The sequence below is a fragment of the Catharus ustulatus genome, chromosome 3 (assembly GCF_009819885.2).
Source record: "Catharus ustulatus isolate bCatUst1 chromosome 3, bCatUst1.pri.v2, whole genome shotgun sequence".
Taxonomy (NCBI): domain Eukaryota; kingdom Metazoa; phylum Chordata; class Aves; order Passeriformes; family Turdidae; genus Catharus; species Catharus ustulatus.
The window spans coordinates 80,179,280-80,200,091 of record NC_046223.1 but is presented as its reverse complement, the minus strand read 5'-3'; positions in this window follow the sequence as shown (position 1 = coordinate 80,200,091).

Sequence of the window (20,812 nt, the reverse complement as noted above, 5' to 3'; positions counted from 1 at the left end):
CTGCTCTAAGAATTTCAGCATGATAAATGCTTTTAAGTTCTACTGAAAGAAACACCAAAATAAGTTACAGTGCCACTTAGTAAGACACCCTTGTGTGAAAGTAATAGGCACGAGGGAGCATGACTTCAGAAAGTAGGCCCCAATTACACACATTACATATATATTTCCTTCCAAACATATTTCCCTCCTTTCTTCTTTAACAGTCGAAATTTCCAACTGGTTTCTTTGGGAGTTCTGGCTAAGTAGGAGTAAGCTTCAAATTACAGTTATCGTCAACTTCCTGTGGTCTTAGAAAAAGACACGTAAGGTTAAAATAAAAATGTGCTACCTCCTGTTGTTCCAAACACTCGACTGATCAGAATAAAATGTGGTGGATTAGGAGGGTCAAATTTAGTGATGAAGAATCTTAAATGTCTTACAAATACTTCAAACAAAGTTTTGTGACTGGGAACCTCGGAGTGCCGTGACATCCCTGGTGCCAGAAATTTAACAAGGGTTCTGGAGGGATATTTCCAGGCGGTAGTTAATGCTCACAGATAAAGAGGGAAGATCAACCCATATGTTTCAGCAGACTTTCTTCAAAGCTTCACAGCAGTGCAAATAAAATCCAAATATTGTTTCTAAAAGACAGAAGATGAGACATCGTTTGAGTAACATTTTTTCCCCAGTGCAGGAAGGGAAGGAAGAGAAGCAAGCCTGGAGATCTGGAATAGTAGACCTCATCTCTGTGCCTTTCAGAAAGTAGTAACGGTCCTAAATTTCCACAGTGGGGTCCCAAACAATGCTCAGAGGCTGGAGGATTCTGCTGCTGACACCCCAGATCCCTTCCCTCCTTGGAGTTCTGGTATGGTCTAAACAGGGAGTGAGTCAATTTTGCTGCCGCTTAGAAACCTTTTTCTCTTCAAATGGTTTTGTCATTTGGCTACAAAGAGAAGCATAAGGGGAAAGCAGAGTGATTTGTACCAAATATGTCCATTTTATTTTAGAGAAGCACTTACCTGGAATCAATCATTGGTGCTCTTCTCTGGTGGCAGATTTCTATTTTGTGTATAGAGAAGACCCATAATTCACTAAGTTAAGTGTTTGTGTATTCTACATTACTTTGGGGAAACAAAACATGAATAAATCTCTGACACTTGCATTTCTTAGCACAACTGTTATTTATGTATATGTAGAAGCATTCTAATAGTGTGAGACTTAACAGGGTTGGAGTTATGCATGGTGAAAACTCTAGCACAACTTAAATTCCTGCTTATATCCAGGAAAAGTATTTCTTTATTTTATTTCTATCCAGTCTCATACTTCAAGTCAGATTTTAGTTTGACAAGACCTCAAAATCTCCAGTATGTGAAGGATTAATGTAATACAAAATCTTCTAAATGAATAGGAAACAAAAGAGATTACTATGATACACTGAGCATCAGTATAGCGTGAACCAAAGATCTCTGAATGTCTGGGAAAGATTCTCAGTTACCTCAACAGAATTTGAATAGAATCATGCTTTGTATTGAAAAACTCTGAAATGACTCTTTCCTTTGTGTGCTTTTCTTCTTCCTTTCTTATTATTGTAGCCTCTCTCTGGTACAAATTATGGCTTTTGTGGATGCATTCCTAAATAGTCCATTCTTAAAATATCAGTGGCATTTGAAAATACAAATTTATATTTAAAAAGTTAATAGAAGAATATATTTTAATGACTGGATGCACTGTAATCCTCCTCAAAAAAATTAAAAGTCCATTTTTTTTTGGTTGGCAGCAACAGCCTCTACCTAATTGAGCTGCCATAGTGTCTCACGAGAGTTTAAAGTTTACATGTATCAAACACTGGTTTTCATACTGAAGCTTCTTTAGACCATTCATTGCCTTCTAGCATATCCCTGGAGTATGATTAAATTTTTGTGCTTTGTTCTATTTCAGGATAAAAAAAAAAAATTACTGAGATTTTCCACGGGATGAATCCCACTTTTGCATGGATGTGACCTTGTGTATGGAATCTGAGAGGCTTTGGGCTTTGATCTCTGGTCTTGCAAAGCATTGAAATAACAGTATTCTTTTAAAATAGAAGACACCAAAGAAACTAAACTCCCCTGTAAGACAGGGTATTTGTTGATGTTTCTCAAGTCAGTGGAAACTAAAAGTAATCAATATTTTGTCAGAGTGGGTAAAAGCAACAAGAAACTCACACAAAAACCTCTTGTGAAATAATCGGATGAATGAAGTAAGGTGGATAGAAAGTACAGTGGATAAAAGAAATAAAAATCCACACAAGCGATCCTAGCAAAAAGTACAGTATACTTGTAGACACTATTAAAAAGCACACTTCTACCCATGATGCAGTTAATGTTTAGTATAGGTTTGTGTACAGTAGCTCTGAAAATGTAAGTATTTTACATAACTACTGGCAGTCAAGGCAAAACAAAAGAAAAAAACCACTTTCATCTGCTCCATTTCCTTACATTATATATCCTGCAATGCATCTTTATGGATAGATAGATAGATAGATAGATAGATAGATAGATAGATAGATAGATAGATAGATAGATGATAGATAGATAGATAGACAGACAGACAGACAGACAGCCTACTGGTGGTTTCAGAACATCAGCTATAGTAAGTAAAACTCTTGCTCTATTTCCCAGCTTTGGAATGCCAGCCAGGTAGGCTTACTTGTATTTCTATTTATCACTACACAGAATTAATTCTTTCGTCTGTTTTCTATATCTAAGAGCATGAGCTTTTGACTTTATGTAAGCTATCAAGACAATCTCCTGTACCCTGTTGTTGCCTCTAACACACTGTTATGGTACTTTGTATCTCTCATAGCTTCTAAGACTATTTTGCAAAAAAAATCCCATAATGCTTTTTTCTCTCCATGTTTTCTTCCTAAAAGAAAGACTATACTGCTAATAGTAGCTTGCAATACACCCTTCTAATTCCCTAGGGAGTTTTGCTGTGTCTTCCCTTTTTACTTTTCTGATCATACCTACCTTGAAAGAAAAAGAATAAAAGTCCTCCCCAATGGCTAAAGCACGTATGAAACATGGTAGATGAAAGTTAATTTAAATCCTTCATGCAAGAGAGAAAGATGTACCTTCTGTCTTAGACATTGAAAAATTTGGGATTCCTGTCTACTCTATTCAGCAGTGCTACCAGTTCTGTCTTTTGGTCTGTCCTTTATTCTGCAGTGCTGAGTCCAAGCAGGGTCCAGGTCTCACCTTGGCTTCCTGTAATAATAATGGCAACAGCAACAATAAGAAAAAATACCAGTGGTTTCAATATCCCTGGAACAATTTTCCTGTGCTACTGAAATAGGCAGACCTTTAGCTAGTATACAGAAGATACTTGTCCTCTTTTTGCACAAAGTGCTGAGCACTAGAATTTTTTATTGAAACATCAATTGGAAACAGAAAAGGAATAACTAAATAAAAAGCACACTACCTGGAATATCTGTTTAGCTGCTGTTCTTGTAACGATTTTTGAAATACAGAATGATAAATAAAGCCAAGGTACAAATTATTTGAAGTGTCCTATGATATGAAACCAAGAATAGCGCAAAACTGCTCATGCTGGTTAGTGGAAAGAAACAGGCATTCCTAGGGTTTGATCTATAGTATTGCTAAGTAAGTAAACATATAAATTAAGTTAAATAGATTGTGTAACATAGCTGTTCTTTTGTTAACAAAAAGGACAATATCTATGTGAATAACTCACACGTAGACCCCTACATGGGATGCTAAATTTGCACACATATCTCATGTAACCTAGCAAACCAGAGGGTGCACAGGTAACATATTGTGCATCACATTGTTCCCTGCCTTGAATGTTATATAATGACTCACTGCCATGGGTATAGGCTGAAAAAATGAGTAACCAAACATCACAATAAATCCATTTAAGGCAACTAACTAGATGCAGTCCACCTGGTATTTTATTCTAAAAATAGAAGTTTTAATTTCATTATTGGTGAAGAAAAATTTTGAAATAGTGAAAGATCTTGAAAAATAGAAATGCTGCATTTTTGCTGGCTCTACTAATAGCAGTCATATAGTAATAGAGTTGATAATATCATTCCAAGTTAAGGATTTCCATTCATCAAAATCCTTCTTTATGGAGCATTTATTTTAAGTACAGATTAAAATTTCCCCTTTAAAATTTCCCCAGACTTTTTCTTCGTTCCAGGGTCAAGAACAATAATATTTTTGGAGTAGTATATGACATGCATGCAAATTTTGAAACGAAAGATAAAAATTGAGGAAGCCAGAATATTTCAACGTCATTTGGAAGTCAACTATTATACAAACAAAGTGAGTTGGGGAAGTAAAAACATGAGTGCTTAAGATGCAATGTAAATACACAAAGAAAATAAAATCAGATCATCACTATTGTCATATACATTAATGTACTTAAAGAAGATATTTTACCAATGGAAAATAAGTTGCCAGCTTGAACTGGATTTTCTTGAAGACATGTTAGAGATAGTTAGTTAGTTAGACGAAGTTTAGAGTGAAAAGTATGCTAACATTGTCATATCTGTCCTTTAAAGTTTTTGATATGATTTTATGTATGATAGGATGGAGGAGGGAAGAAATTTGAACTTGAAAAATTACTTGTTTTTTCCTTAAGAAAAGAGATGGCATGTGCATAAGTATCTTTCTCTCTTTTTGTTGTGTATATTTTTCCATCAATAGCATAGAATTTCCACTTCTGAGCCTGATGGCCCATAATCAGTTTTCATCAGGTGACAGATTCATGTTTTCCAGCGGTATAAAAGTGTCTGACATAAATACCTGTTGCTTCCATAGTCATATTCTTTCAAAAAAGGGTCTGTCACAAGAAAACTTCAGGCATTAGAACTTCTTTTTTTCCCTTCTTCTTTGCTGCTATTCTGTACCACCGCTCTGATGTCTCATTATACCTGCACAAGAAAGGCTATTATCCTTCACATGTTTAGCTGCTGATCTAAATGAAAGTACATTATCTAAATAGTTGAATCAAGAAGCATACAACTAAAACTCATTTCAGTTTGATCTGTATTTCTTGGTGCTTTAACAGGTTAACAGCTTCCTGTGAAATTACTTTATTCAAGGGTTTTCACCATAATTTGGCCATAATTTGGTCTAGACCTAATGGTAATAAGAACTTGAAGAAAATCTGCAGTTCATTTTATGTCTCAGTAGAAAAACGTGTCTTTTCTAAATAATTCAGAAATTGCATTCAGAAACAATATGCACATTATCAAGGATGGGTCTAATAGGGAATTTATCCAACACCACAGAGTGAGTATTTAAAATACTTATCATAGCATGTGAGTATTAAATATCATCTTATTAGCATTAAATGGTCAGTTAGTTAAATCCCTGAATATTTACCTCAGTAATACTGGAAATAAAACACAAATTAAGTTCTTTTTTGAGTGCTGTACATTTTTTTCATGCTCTCAGGGGCTCTGAGTGGTACTGTAGCAGTATTCTGTCTGTGCCAGCATATGTTATTATCATTGTGGAAGTTTATATGGGAGATCATGTTGTCATTAATCCAGGCTTCTGGAAAACTTCAGAGCAGGAAGAGCATGTCATGGTAGAAATCAAACAAATATATCATCTTAAAGCAACAGAAGTGGATTCCAAGTATGTGTGCTGTATTTCCATTCTACACCCTGTTTTCTGGTTGTGATATTAACATTTGTACGTGACGTAAACTGAAAACACTTAAGAGGCTTTTGAAGGAAATTAATCATATTTTACATAATGTTACAGTATTATTTTTTAAATTTCATATCTAAATAGTCATAAATAATTTAAACCTATAACCACTTCAGTGTTGTAAGCAGTTTAAAACCAAGAAAGTTCATTGCAATGCTTTTGCATGTATCTGAGGTGCATTCTCATTTTCACGATAAGGATTCAGGAAATTTATCCAAATCTGATGTATTCAGATTGACCAGGAGTTTTATCTTCTCAGAAGCCAATAAAGGGTTTTATTCTTCTGTTGAACCTCTCTTGTTACTCACTTTATTTCTGGTGTTCCTGACTGTTTGGCTCTGTGGTATATTAAGGAAAGAAGTCATAGAGAAATCTGAAGCACAAGGGGGAAGAGAGAGAAGCACGTGAGCAACTCAACCATCAGACCTGACACGGCCATGAATTCTGGTTACATTCCATGAGCTCCTGAATGCCAGCTTTCTTTGCTGGCAGAACTGTAGCCAGAAGAATTGCCATCATGTGTCTAAGCCTAGACAAAGGATAATGACTGTAGTGGGTGGTTACAAAATCTTTGTGTCCGTGATGTAGTAGGCGTGTGCTGGCCCTAGGGAACACCTGTCCACTAGAGGAATTATTCGGAACAAAAATTGATCAACACTTATACATGTTCCTGAGTTGAAGACAGCCTTTTATGTGCCAGCTTCAACACCAAATTTTGTTTGAATTATGGATGGCAACTTCTCTGATTGTGTGACTGGCTTTGGGGAATCTGGTCTAGTTTTAAGGTGTTCCTGTCTTGGGAAGGGGAATTGGACTAGATGGTCTTTAAGATCTCTTCCAATCCAAAAATTCTATGATTTTATGATTCTATTACTCTGCCTTACCAAGTAAGTGCACAGATACTAAGAAGAGAATAATGGTGCTGGGTGTTATTGTATCTTAATAGACACAGGTGAGGAACCTAAACTGAGGAATTAACTTTTCTTACTCTCTGAAGTATGTCTTTTTTTGGAGACACCTGAATTTGCACTGAACAAGCTGGTGTGGCTCTCCAGCATAACTCAGGCATGAGGTCAGGTCTGGGAAGCAGTGAAGCTGTGTTATCTCAGCATGCCACCCTGGGGAGAGCACGTCTGGCTTTCTTGCTTCCAGTTTTGGAACAGGCTTGGTTGCTGTGAGCTTGGGAATCTCTGTGCCACAGATGTTTGCATGCCATGAAAAGAAAACCAAGCCTATTATACTGCATACATCAAATCTGACAGCAATTCCTGCCCTTTTTGTCATCCTAGTCAAAACTATAAAAAATTGAGATTTGCTTACTTTGTGTCTTTATTCTTTCTTACTTGCCAGATTCACTGGTCTCATCTTTGAACTGTAGCATAATGCTCATGTCTGTGCTGCAGAGCTGCATTCAGGATTTTGAACCCTTTCTTCACTCGGGATATCTGTGTCTCACTTTTGAGCTGGGTGCTAGTTCGTGTTGCTGTTCAGGCAAGTACTTTCAAGTGAAAAACTTAAGTTTCCTGCTTTTCCAGCTATCATTTTCAATCTTATAGGCTCAAAGTGTTCACTCATCTGGTACAGTCAAAGTTATTTCTTTTCTTCTTTCTTTCCTTTTATTCTCACAACCTCTCCATTCACACTTGTGTCTTTCTCACTGGGCCTTTACCTCACGCTTTCATCTGTCTTCTTTTCATTGGTTTGTTCTTAATTTTTTTTTCCCTACAGATCTGCAGTTTAAAAAACACACCTCTGACTCATTCCCCTCAAAATGTATTCAAAGAAATATCTTCATTCCTCATATTTCTTCAAGACCCCTACAAGTGGGTTTTGTTTCTGAGATTTTGGATAGATATTTCACTTCCATGACAGTTATAGATATTTCAGGGTTCATATCACAGCATCAGAAATACAGCCAGTCCAGACTCATAAATCAGTATTGCTAAGGTGTATCTGAAGAACTGAAACACTTTTATTGCAAACATCAGTGATAATATGGGCCTCAGAATTGCCCTGGAATATGGATGAGTACAAACCATTTAGGAACAAATATTCTGGCTGATAACTGACAGCCAGCCAAAAGCAGCCCTTGATAAAGATAAATAACCTGTACTCAGGGAAATTTTTTGCATCATTAAACATGGTGAGCATATTAGCTAGCAGGGGGTGGAGCTGAGTCCCTAAAGAGATAAATCTAAATTATATGCGCTGCAGTGATCATAACAGTAATGCACCGTCTTGGCTAACTAGCTGACATCAACAGGGAAGGGAATTTCAGATTTAAATGAACCAAACTAGAGAGCATTGCAGTGTGCATACAGATTAATTGGAGCACATTCACGAACTTTTTAACCTTTTTCTCTGGACTGTTTTCATTGGTGCCAAAGCACAATGAGTTTAGACTATTCTTGTAATTTCTGCATCATTTTTTATTCTTATGTGGTTTGATTAATTACTCCTTTACTTGCCTTCCATTAATCACCTTATGCCACAGTTGTATCAACTCTTGCCAAAAGTTTATAGATGGACAGGAGAAATTTAGTGGCGTTTTTCTGTAAATAGGAAAGTGCACTTAGCAATTATACACCTAATATTTCAAAATGGGATAACTCTGAAAGCAAAGAAAGCATTTAGTTACCCAGACTCATATAAATAATCAAATTAAGCTTTGCTAGAAGAACATAATTTGGATGAAACATTTCCCTTAAAATTAATGTGGTCTATTTTTAAAACCATATTGAGTGTACTTTCGTAGCATAAGGAATGTCTTACTAAAAGATAACTGTCTTCTTTCAAATATTTTTGTTTTCCAATAAAAGTTTGTGTTCAAGCTGCTAGAAAGTGCATGGAGTAAAAAGATGAATACTAATTGGTCAAAACTGATTTGGTATAGCTTGCAATTTCATATTATTAATTGGGTCCATTTGTTTCCTGTTGACTTGGTGAGTAAGGAAGTAAATCGGATGTGACAATCACATTTTTTAGTCAAAACCAAATATGCATTTTCATGAATAATTTCTCTCAGGTATGTTATTGTCCTGATAGTAATCAAATCTGTTCAAGAGACTCGTAGATAAATCAGTGGTTATCTTAGTTCTATCTAAAAACCCACTTGCAGATGTCTAAGTGTATTTGATAAGATAGCCTGAAAGAAACATGGGAGTACAGAAATGTGACATGTGAAGGGCACTACTCTTGCTCCATTCCTCATCTGCTCTCTGCTCCAGGTCTATGACTGCAGCAAAGGATTCTTGTGTGTGCTCTTGAACATCAGGCCTGTGGTAACCTAAGCATCCATCAGATTGTCCAGGCTGCTTTTCCCCCTGGGGAAAGGATGATGAAAGGCAGGAATTGCTTGCACTGATGGTTGCAAGGAATTTTTCACGTGACTCCCTGTGAGGCATGTGTTCTAGCTAGGAGGGCTGATCCGACTGTAGTAACTCTCTGGCCTGGGTACATGGTTTAAATGGGCTGCAGCGAATCAAGGAATTTCAAAAGCTTTACTAATGACCAAAAGGGGCTTGTCCCTTAGAGGAACAAATAAAAAATGGCAACTGGCATTTTACAATGCTGCTGCACGCTGGGGAGATGGAGCTTCTCAGAGTGACTGCTCAGCAGCTCACGGTATTTAGTGAAATAGGAGATATATCAAGAGAGATGATTGAGTGCACTTGCTAGACAAGTTCCCTCGATAGAGTAACAAATAGAAAAAACACAACTTGGCTGTGTGATGGAATCAGCTAAGCTGATTTGCAATGCTGGGCATGGATTGAGGGCAGGAAATCTCTTGATTCCGTGAAAAGCTCCAGCTTCAAGTCCTGATTCTGCAGAGCACCTCAGCATGTATTTTAGACCTCTCAGTATTGCTTAAAGCTGAACTTGAATGTTTTGCTGTCCTGGGGCTCCAATGAGGAAGTAGACAGTAGGAACTTTCTTAGGAGCTTACCAGAGCTTTTGTATGCAGGAGATTAGCCAGGAAATGATAGAGAACAACTCCTACTCCTGACTATCCTCAACTGTAAATAAAATGTAAGCCATAAGATGATAGTATGGCTCTGGGTCTCCCTGTCAGTCCTGCAGAATATGATCCTGAGATCCTGCATGCAAAATATCATGTTTGTGGAGCAGCTGCAAAACAGGAATTTTATACCCTGTCAGGTAAAAATATAATTTATAAATATGAATTGTAAATATATAATTTATTTAAATATAAATATATAATTTAATTTTTCTGTAAGGAACCATTCTGACTGGGTTCAGTAAATCAGCTGGTTTTGATGCTGAATCAGAAAGTCCCAAGTTAAAGACCTTATTTAGGTAGTTGTGGCAGAAAAAAAGCTCAGTAAAAATGGTGTTTATATAGAGTTCTCAGTTCTGTCACAATTCAGCTGAAAATTTGTGACCACTTATGTATTACTTATATGATTGATCCAGTCCAATCTCTAAAAATAATGACTATTGCCACTGCTCTTGAGAAACTTCTGCATTTAGGACAAGAAATGTTGACCGTGTTCCCTAAGCACTGCTTTGCCATAATCAGGCATTAATCTATTTTGAAAAACTGCAAGTTCTTAATTTAAAAATTTTATCTCCAAACATGATGTTGCAATCGGACTTGGTCAAAGTTTGCAAGTGGGAAAAATGTTTTCTCAGATCAGTCCTTCCCATTATCTATTGCTGTCAGAGGAACTGGTTCAGCAAGATTTGCCATTTGGGGCATAGTTAGTTTAAAGGTTTGAATGGGTCTTTGAATTCTGCTCCTCTATTCATGTGTTTAAAGTTACAGACTTGCTTCTGGGTTATATTGAATTGAAGACTTGATGTCTTCCTCCTACTTTCCTTTGCTGCTTTTGTTCTTTTTCTTTTCTGCGTTTTTCTTTTTTTTTTTTTTTGGTCTTCATAGTCTTTTTTTTTTTCTTTATGTTTTCTGTTCTGACTTCTACTGTTCACTTATTCTCTTGTTTTCATTTCACTTAGATATTCCTCATGGAGTAAAATACTGAGAAAGACAGAATAGTGAAGTAGAATCAACTTTAAATTTGAAAGTTGAGCAATTTCTCTCTGATTGAATTTTAGGTTTTGTGACTCAGAAATCTTTTCATTGTACAGAGAAAACCAAAATCTCTTGAAGTGAGTAAGAAATTTTTTGCTTCAGTGGGTTGATGTTTAGGGAGTACTCTGATATTCCTCCTCAGTTTTGGTGAGAGCCCAGCAATTTTAGCAATGTAAAAAAAACAAAACCAAACCCAAAACCAGGACAGTACAAAATATTACATCCCAGTGTTCTCCATTCCCATAATTTTATAATAGTTATGATCATGTAAGATCCAGGGAGGAAAGATTAGTCCTGCCGCCCCTTTACTGAAGGCAAAAAATGCTTTGATATATTTCTCTCAAGCTGTGATTTATAAAGCTTTGTGAAAATGGAGTAGAAAAAACCCCAAACACCTTGTGATAAAACTGTGAGTAAGCAGTTCCATGCAGTCTGTCATTTTCTTTCCTAATTGCAAATGCCTTCTAACACCTTTCCATCACTTTATTCAGCATTTTTAATAACCAACAGTAAATGTGAGTAAATCACATTGACCTTTAAGGTCCATATATAGATCAAAATAAACACACAGAGATTAAACACGTTGTTGCTTTTACTGCAATGATATGCAAACAATTATAGATGAGGTCAGTCCAGGGCACCATTGATATTGCTTGCCAACCAATTTATTTGTGAAACCTCTAACCCTCTTTAATGTATTTCTTCAAAGAGGAAGACCTAAGAGGCTCTTAGGTATGACTGATGGAAAATTGACTGTTTTTTTTTTTTTTTTTTTACTAGTAAAAGGTTTGGTGTCATTTTTTATGATTAATTTCTTACTTAAATTAAAGATAAATATATAGCAATTTAAAATCTGCTTGGTGCTGATTTTCTGAGATATTTCAAAACATAAATATTTTATGTCTTTACATGTCTCAGAAAAAGCATTCAGACAAAATATTAAAATAACATAGTACAAAGTGTAATAGAGTTTATAATTTTTATCCACTTTTCCATTGGTCACAGAAGAATATGGCTGTCTGTTCTTTCAGGATATGCTTTACAATATCTTTTTCCTTGAAAATGTTGTAAAGTTGTAATTTTAACCAAAAGATTGTTCAGGCATGTGATAAAGTGATTATTAAAAAAAAGATATTAATGTGGTGATTAGCTTATATTGCTTTGCTCTCATTATTATAACAATTAGAACCTTACATTTGAATTATCAATACATGATTCAGAGAGGGGAAAACAACTTTAGAGCTGAATACAAAACACACAGTGTAAATCATGACAAAACATTAATCTACCAGGGTTTAAAGCCAATTATTTTTTTAATGCTCTCTATCTTCAGTAGATCCTCAAGAGAAATACACACCCTTCTAAATTAAAAAATGTACTCATTAGGATTCAAAAAATGAATTTAAATCTTTTAGTATCAAGTATTTATAATGATTTCTAAATTTAATTAGTGAGCAGCACGCTTACTATCAATATATTTTTGTATATGATTGCATATTCAAGGAATGATAGAAAATAAGGCCCACTAAGGTGACTATATTGTTTGATATCCTGGAAAAGGCAAAAAGCACAAAGATATCTTTACTTGCTACCCAACCATTTTCAATTCTAATTCTTGACCTTTGAGCATTATTCATATGAAAACAGAATTGGAAACAAAACCCTGTTTCCATTTGTCTGCTCTCCTCTAATATCTTATTATGCAATTGACTTAAATTTTATAATATCTTGAACAGGATGCTTTTATTGAGATAAGCATAATTGTTCTGTTGGGGTGGTCCTTTTATGTTTGTTTTTTTTTCTTTTTTCTAATTTTTTTAACATGCATTTTCCTTTAGGAGTCCATTTATCATTGCAGATCATGACGTAATTGTGGAAGGTGGGGGCTTATCCCTTTTAAATGTTGGCAATAAGTGTCAAACCTTGGAATGGTCCACAGAAGCAGGCTGGAGTGTGTAAGATGATAAAGGGTTAGGAAAAAGCACTTGCAGTCAGGAAAAGGAAACCATGATCCTGCACTGCCAACCACACATTAATAACTGGCAACCACTAATAAATTCAACAGGCTCTGAAGACTTCACAGAAGCTGAATGACACAATATAAAAGAGACTGCATTTATTCTGTCTGGGAGATGAGTTCATTTGTCCACACAGCATTTTGTAGCCTGTCTGAATGGCACCAGCACCCCAGTTTTGCATATACTAAACTGGAGTGGTTGTTTATCATTAAGGTGCTTTTCTCTAGGCATGCACGACATTCATTCATAGTTGTACAGACTAAGAAAACAGTAAAGCTAGCAGGTTGCCCTGAAGGAATTTTTAGTCATGGAGCTCACTGCAGCTTCTGTCTGCAGCAGTTTGTGGATGAGCCAGTGTTAACTAGAGCTTCCTAGCTGGCATGCCCTGAGGGCTTGGGCATTTTTACTGCAGATGCTTGCAAACAGGGACGTTGTTTGTGCGTGTATGCTCACACACATACATGTTCCTTTAGCCCTGAGGTTTGCTCCTGGTATATCAGACTGCAACTAAGGTAAGATGATGTGACTGGCCAGGGAAAGGTGGAGTAGTTCCGCTATCCACTATGGAATGGATGTCTGAGTGAAGTTCACCGTGTTTCAGTGAACCTGAAACTCTGATGAGGTGACAGATGCCACATGATGTTTGATTTAGGCTGTGCAGTATTTTCTATTTATTGCCTTAGTCATGAAAAGCTGATGGTGAGTTAGTAGCTGGAGACATTTTTCTGCAGCAGTGGCAGTTTCCATGTCACTTTACTGATCTTAGAAGCTCAGCAGCTAGTCAAAATTCACTTTTGCCAGCTTTTCTTGGTAGTCCAGGTTGAGGAAGAAAGCAGTTCCTTCTATTGGTTTTAAGCTTTACACTTGTGTGAGATGAATGGTTGTTTGATCTTCTACATCTTTTTGTTGACTATAGAGGCAGTGAGAAAGACTACCGTAAAAAACATATCTGTCTTTCAGATGGCTAAAATTTAGTCCTTGAGGATGCCTTAAGGACTAAATTGGTTATTTAATCTTTACTTGAAATCACCTGATTTGTGTCTATGGAGTAAACACTCATTGTAGCAGCCAGTATTTACATTGCCTATGTTGCACATCTACCACATGGGTCATGGATGTTCTTCCCAGGTCTCTTTCGTAGTTCATGCCATAAGTATTCCCTGCAGCCCTAGGCTTCTGCCTACATGTCAGATTAAATTGGGGTGAAGATGCAATTAGTGTCAGGAGATCTGAGTTCAGAATTTTATGCCATAGTGAGCTCAACTGTGGCTTCAATTGTGGAAAACAGGCTAAGTGTTTTGAGTGGTATTATTACCTAATTACACTTACCTAATTACATTTTAATTAGGATGAGTAGCCAAGGGTTCAGTATTCCCAATAAGAAGAGACTTCTGTCCAACTGCTTTGACAGTTCTTTGGAAGGTGCACAGGAAAATTATCAATTTCAATGTTTTGGTTTTAATAGCCCATTCCTGTCATTTTGTGTTTTGATAGACTAAAGAATTAATAAATTTATAAGTGTAATGTAAATTCTGTAAGTGTGGATTGCATTTTTACTTTCCTTTTTCACAAAGTGATTTTATTGTGGGAATGTGTTCACAGACTGACATTTCACAGAATTTTTCCAATGATTAGCACAGAAATGAAACATAGACTGCTCTGCCTCTGCATATATTCCAGAAAACATTGCAGCAAAGTCTGACTTTCACCTATTCAACATTTTCAATTTGGTGTGTTAGCTGTTTTCAATCTCCTCCATTTCTAATTTTGGTACTTTGTGAGGAGGATGTAAAATAGTCAGTCCATCAATATATGCAATAGTGAGAAGGTCAAACAGGTTGTTCTGTTAGTGAGCAGAAAAATGGCCTTGTTGGAAATTTGGTCACCTGCAAGCGTGTTTGCAGTCTAAAAGATGGCACTGCAAATTTTTATACTTACTGTCTTCTTATTTCTTTCTCTTCAGATTTATTTAGTTTATTTTGTTGTCTCTTTTCTAATTGCAGTATAAGTGTTTCTCATGTTAGACTGCTGTTTTAGCTGTTCTGCATACCAAAGCTATCACTTTATCTACTTCAACAGAGACCAGTAACCTCTTTTATGATATTTGAATGTTTCCCTAGTCACTGCTTAATGTATACTTAAACAATTGTTTCCCTGGGACTGCTTGCATGCTTAGGATGTAGTATGTGTACATACTGAATATTTCAGAGTTGTCCCTCAGTTAAAAATTAATCATATGCAAGTCAGGATTAACTTATTTCTAACTTCGTATATGTATCCCAGATTGCTCTATTCATGGGAATAAAATATAATAAATCATGCTCTTTAGATAAGCAGATATAGTGGCTCAAAAGGCACAAAGTTTACACATCTGTTGGATAAAGCACTTCCATGTTTATACAATAACTTTCCAAAGAGGAAATGTGCTTTAATCACTCATGTTTTTAATTTCTCTGCCTGATGTTCCCAGAAGCAAGCTCTTCTGGGCATCACATTAAAGCATTCAGAGATCCTAGTCAGTGCTGCTGCAGCATCATTCCCAGCCATACTTTGCCTTCTTTTGCACAAATAGAGAACAAATCAAACTGTGACGGCTGAATTCTCATGAGAAAGAGTGTAGTGAGAGACAAATGTGAGACCAATAAGAGACCAAATAAAAGTTACAAATATAATCTGGTTATCACCCCACAACTGTGACTTTGCAGACTTTCCTAGATACTCTGTTTTGAATCATTCTCTCAAAATGCAGATGTGCTTAATCTAGGATCCTGCTATTTAAAACAAACCAACCCAAAAACCAACATGTTCACGGGATTCTATTACAGAGGCATTGGTGAAGCATAATGACAAAATACAGTACAAAGTGAGATTCAGTCAATTCTACTGGATTGGTTACATAAACTCAAATGCTGCAGAAAAATTTTAAAAGTTTCCATTTGTTACAGAGGGACAGAAAGAATTATTTATATTCTCCAGAAAACTGCATTGAAGGGTCTTTAACATTCTTAATATCAAGGGATTACAAAGATAGAAACCCTTTCCATATTTGTTCATCCTAGTTTGTTTCATCTTGCTCAGCTGCTCTCTCAGTTACACATTAAACATATTTTGAAAGGATTTGTGCCAGAACATGTTTGTGATGATGTAAAGGCCATAACCTTTCCAGTACTTCTTCATAGGATATTTTCCTTTAATTATTTCCATCCTCAGTATCTGAAATTTAAGTTTTCAGTTTTAAAAGTAGTAATTTCTGTGAATGCACTCTGATATCTTCCTTTGGACCCTGATCCTCTCCTAACAAAATTTTTGGTACTTCTGTTTTTGGCAATCTGACTTTGTAGCAGAACCTCATTGGATTGATTACCGAGGATGAGAAAGCTTAAAATGATTACAGGAAAGATAAGGTCGACACTTTAATATTGACTGCCACTCACTAATATTCCAAAGGATCTCATGGAAGTTCTTATGCAAAAACTTGCTTACCAGAAGAACACAATATTTTTTTATATAATTTCTTAGTCTTCATACTTTTAAGATTCAATTTCTGCAGTTTTTTTTTTTCCCCGACAGCTATTGTTTGTGCATCTTTGTATTGAATGTTCAAAGGATCTGTTTTAACATTGTTTGGCACATACATTCACTTCTGTGATTTCATTAAAGTATATATAAGAAATCTGCATTTGGTACATAGAGATTTTTCTTCTTCAGACTTCAAGGCTGTCTTGGCTAGCTGCCTCATTTCCTGAGAGTCCTCCTAGCCCAATATTACTGAACCTTTCATATTACTCAATACATCTCTTCTCACAGATGTGTTTAATTATTTCACAAGAGCTTTAACTTTTTTTTGGCTGAACTGTTGTTCCTTCCAGATCCAAGTCAAACCAGATGTCCTACTTGAAGCCCCTATATCAAATTATAGTTGTTTTCTAAAACTGCTAATTTTTTTTCTAATTCTGCTAAAAACTGGTGTAAGGCAGGAGCTGAGTGCAGAAATTTGAGGTCTTGGTTAGAGGTGGTGCCCTCTGCACAGCCCCTGGCATGAATTAGGAAGCAGGAGCTGTAGAAGGCGCAGTTACTTCATTAGGGGGGAGGATGAAATAAATCACTGAAAGGAATCACAGAATATTCTGAACTGGAAGACAAGGATCTTTGAGTCCAACTCTTAAGTGAATGGACCATATGGGGATCAAATCCTCAAACGTGGGGTTGTTAGCACCATGCTCTAACAAACTGAGCTAATCTCACTGCTGTGCTCACTGATCACTCCTTTATTTTCTTCAAAAAGAAAGTTTTCCATGGACTGAATGCTGGCTAATTGCCAGCTAGACAAACCCATAAAAATAAGCTGGTCTTAAATTGGAAAAAGTGTTTTGAAGAATAGGCATAAAAATTCTAGTCCTCTATGTTCCGACCATATACCTGATGCTTTCTCCAAATTCCTTTTCTAGCATTTGATTCTCATGGAAAGTTTTATGGAGTGTGCTATAAGGGATGCTTCTAAATCCCCACACAGAAGACTTGTTAAATGGAGGTGTGGAAAAGAGGAACAAGTTGTGGGGATCCTGCAGGGTATTGGAAATCACAGGATTTATTACAATCTAAGATATTTCTGGAAAAAAATCAATGGATTCTATTCTTCATAATTTTTATTATGTGAACATTTCAACAAGGAAAAAGAATTGTTCTTCAATTTAAAAGAATTTGATGATAGCTAGTGACACAGTACTGTGACATTTAACCAGTGGATTTAAAATTATGTAATAAAAATGAAGGGGAAACTGTTACAAATGAAACAAGTTCAGCTTGCAACATGGTTGAAAACCTTGGGAAGTGTAGGAGAAGGGTGACCTATGTATGATTCCCTAGTGACCTCAAGCTCAAGGTAAGCCATCAGACAGCCTTTCTGTTTAGTACGTGAATAGATGACCTTAGGTTCAGTGAACTAAAAGGAGTGCCATGCTCACACGCTGTTGCCACAAAGGAGGAAAATTTGTTGGCTTTCTTCACTTCTGAATTTGGATCAGTAATTTTTACTATGGCAGAGTGGATTTTAGACAATGATTGTCAAATTATGAACAGCAAGTTGCTAACACTTAAGGGTTTATCAGGTTGTACTCTTGATTGCTTGCACATTTATGAGAGTTTCCTGGGCTCAGAAATTAATAATGGTGCTTTAGCAGTTTTGAAAGCCACACTTTGCCAGTATGTTTTACCTAGTTCCTGCTTCCATTTCCAAGGTACACTTTCTCCCCTGTAACACCTTCCTTGACAAGACTGGGCATTTTAGGCTACATACTAGTATTGGTCACTACCTGCCACCATTCCTCTAAAGGAATAAACAATTTTCCAGATAAGGAAGTGCAAAGGAGTAGTGGTTTCCTTGGAAACAGCTTGCATGAACAAGTCTGAATTTTCATCTGAGTATTTCCCCAAGCCTTTCTTGAACCATTGAAGAAGTGAAAAAGGATTGTTTGTACCTAGGCATGGCAACAACAGTGGAACAGAGGGCATGAAAACAGATATCATCACTAGTTAAAAATGAGGTTAACTAGAGCACAGGGAGTACCAAAGCATCTTAGGAGTGCCTTCAGTATCCTGCAGAGAGGTCTTACAAAGCCATCAAACACTTTCTTTAAGAGGTGTAATTCTAAGGTTTTATGCAGATTCATGCCAAAACCAAGTGCTGGCACTACTCTGTGAAACAAGAGACCACTTGTGTCTTCTGTATAGGCTTGTGCTGCTTCTGATTGTAAGGTTGTCTTCTCTCCAGCTGTCTTCTACTCCGGGATATTTCTTACAGATATGTCAGTAGTCATAATAAACTGTGGAGTAATGCCATTATATTCAGCATTGGGAAAAAGTGAAGACACTACTGGTGTAATTTCCATTTGTGACCTAAGACAAGACTTACATGTGTCCAATTTGAACAAAGAGCAGCCTGTGCAGAACCCAACAGGAAGATATGTTTCAGAGGCAACATATTTGCAAAAGGTTAATCTAGGATTTTAAGAAATGAATGGCTGACTGAAACCACTGTTATCTACCAAATTCTTAAGAAGCAGATGCTGTGTAATTTGATTTTTTAGATCGAAAAATTTTAAGATAACAAGAGAAAGGAACTAAAGTAAATGAGAACTGCATAATGGGAAAAAAGAAAAAGAGCAAGACTGACAAAAGCTTTGAGAAATATACTGATGAATGGAGAAAGTGAAAAGAGTGAGATCTTTTCTGTTAAAGATCTCTTTGTAGAAGGAACAATATATCAGGGAAAGAAAAGGTTGTTTGAAATCTCTGCTTTAACTTCATATGATATTCACAAACAGTCTATTTCATATCCTTTAAGACCATGTCAATTAGAACCAACAAAATGGCAGTATGGCAACTTGTTTAAAATCAGCAAGAAAATATTTGTTGCATTTACTAACAAAATATCAAAAGTAGAACTTAAATATGAGCTTTCTGATCATGAGCTTTTTCTTAAGAGTTCACAAATAAAGAACTGGTCCTTATTAAATGATAAATATTAAAAATGACATCACACAGAGATGTGCCAGTGTACGGATGGAAAATGGTTTTTAGCCTGTGCAGAAATGACTGCTTTTAAAACAACAAGTGTTTTTGATGAGAAGTTTGTCTTTGATTTGCTGGGTTGTGCCAAATGAGGGAAACTTTTTTTTCTTTAGTGCAGTCCTATGAAATTTAATTATCAAAGAAGACAGCCAAATCTCGGCTATTTATATATTTTGTCAGTGCAGCGTTGTATTTTTAATTTCACATAATGCCATCACAGACAAGGAACTTGTGAAACGTATGGCTTTCCCCAGAAACTGAATCGTGGTGCAAAGTTTTGTTGTTGGTTTGTTAAAATGCATACATCCAAAGGAACTTTTGACCTACTTCAGAACCATATATAGAAACCTCCACTAAAAACCAACATTAAGGCTGTATTAGTAAAACATACTTGATCAGATACTACTGAGAAAATAACTTACACAGTACAAGTCTCTTTTTGAATGTAAAATTGTATGATCTTTTTTTTTCATTTTATTTTGTTGTAGCAGACATGTCTTTGTTATAAAGGGCCAAGTATTATAACACTGGAAGAGTTAAATACATAAAGATTTGGAGCATTAATTACTGTAAGAGAAAAGAGGCAGACTTCTTTTTCAATACAAGAATAATGTATTTCCCTTTTTAATACAAAAATAATGTATTGCTCTCATGACAGTATTTTCTTCAATTATGGTCTTGATTATCATAGGACTGACTTCACTTATAACTGGCAGTAGCTCCAATGCTTGCAGTTCATGCTGGAATAAATATTGCATTCATCCTCTCAGAGCTGAACCTAACCCAAAGTCAACACAGTTATGCTTCTGTATTTACAGAATTGAGGGTCAGTTTATATTTCCATTATACCCTTTATTTTTAAAGGTCTTAACTTGGATTTTGATTTTTGTTGTGTTTATTTTAGGCTTTCTAAACTTAAAATATTAACTGCATGGAAACCACATGTGTATGCAAAATAAAATATTCATGCCAAAGAAAAATTGTGATTCAGCTTTGAAATATATGGGTTTTTAGTGCCTGGAAGGTAAAAAAAACCACCAAACACAAACCTCTCACGAGGAATAGCCCAAAATGGGTTTGGTCCAGATCTAACAGTCTATAGTCCCAGAGCTGATTCCTGGGAGCCAGGTAATTTTGACAGGACTTCAGGAAAGTAATAATGATTGGACGCTCAAAAGTAAAATTCAAGTATGTCCTTGCATGTAGTCCTGAACACAGACACACAAACTCAGCACCACACATGATATCAGTCTGAGTTACAAGTATGCCAAACCAGAACACCTGAAGTAATTTTTTTTTATGCACAGAACTGAAAGCACTGAAGTTATCCAAGCAATAATCTTCATTCATATGCCATGATCTCCACTCATTTCTCCCATACTAGTTCATTCCTTAACTCATACCCTGGTATATCAGCACAAAACCAGATATTGCAGTTGAAGATGGTGCATAACTAGAAATCCAAATAT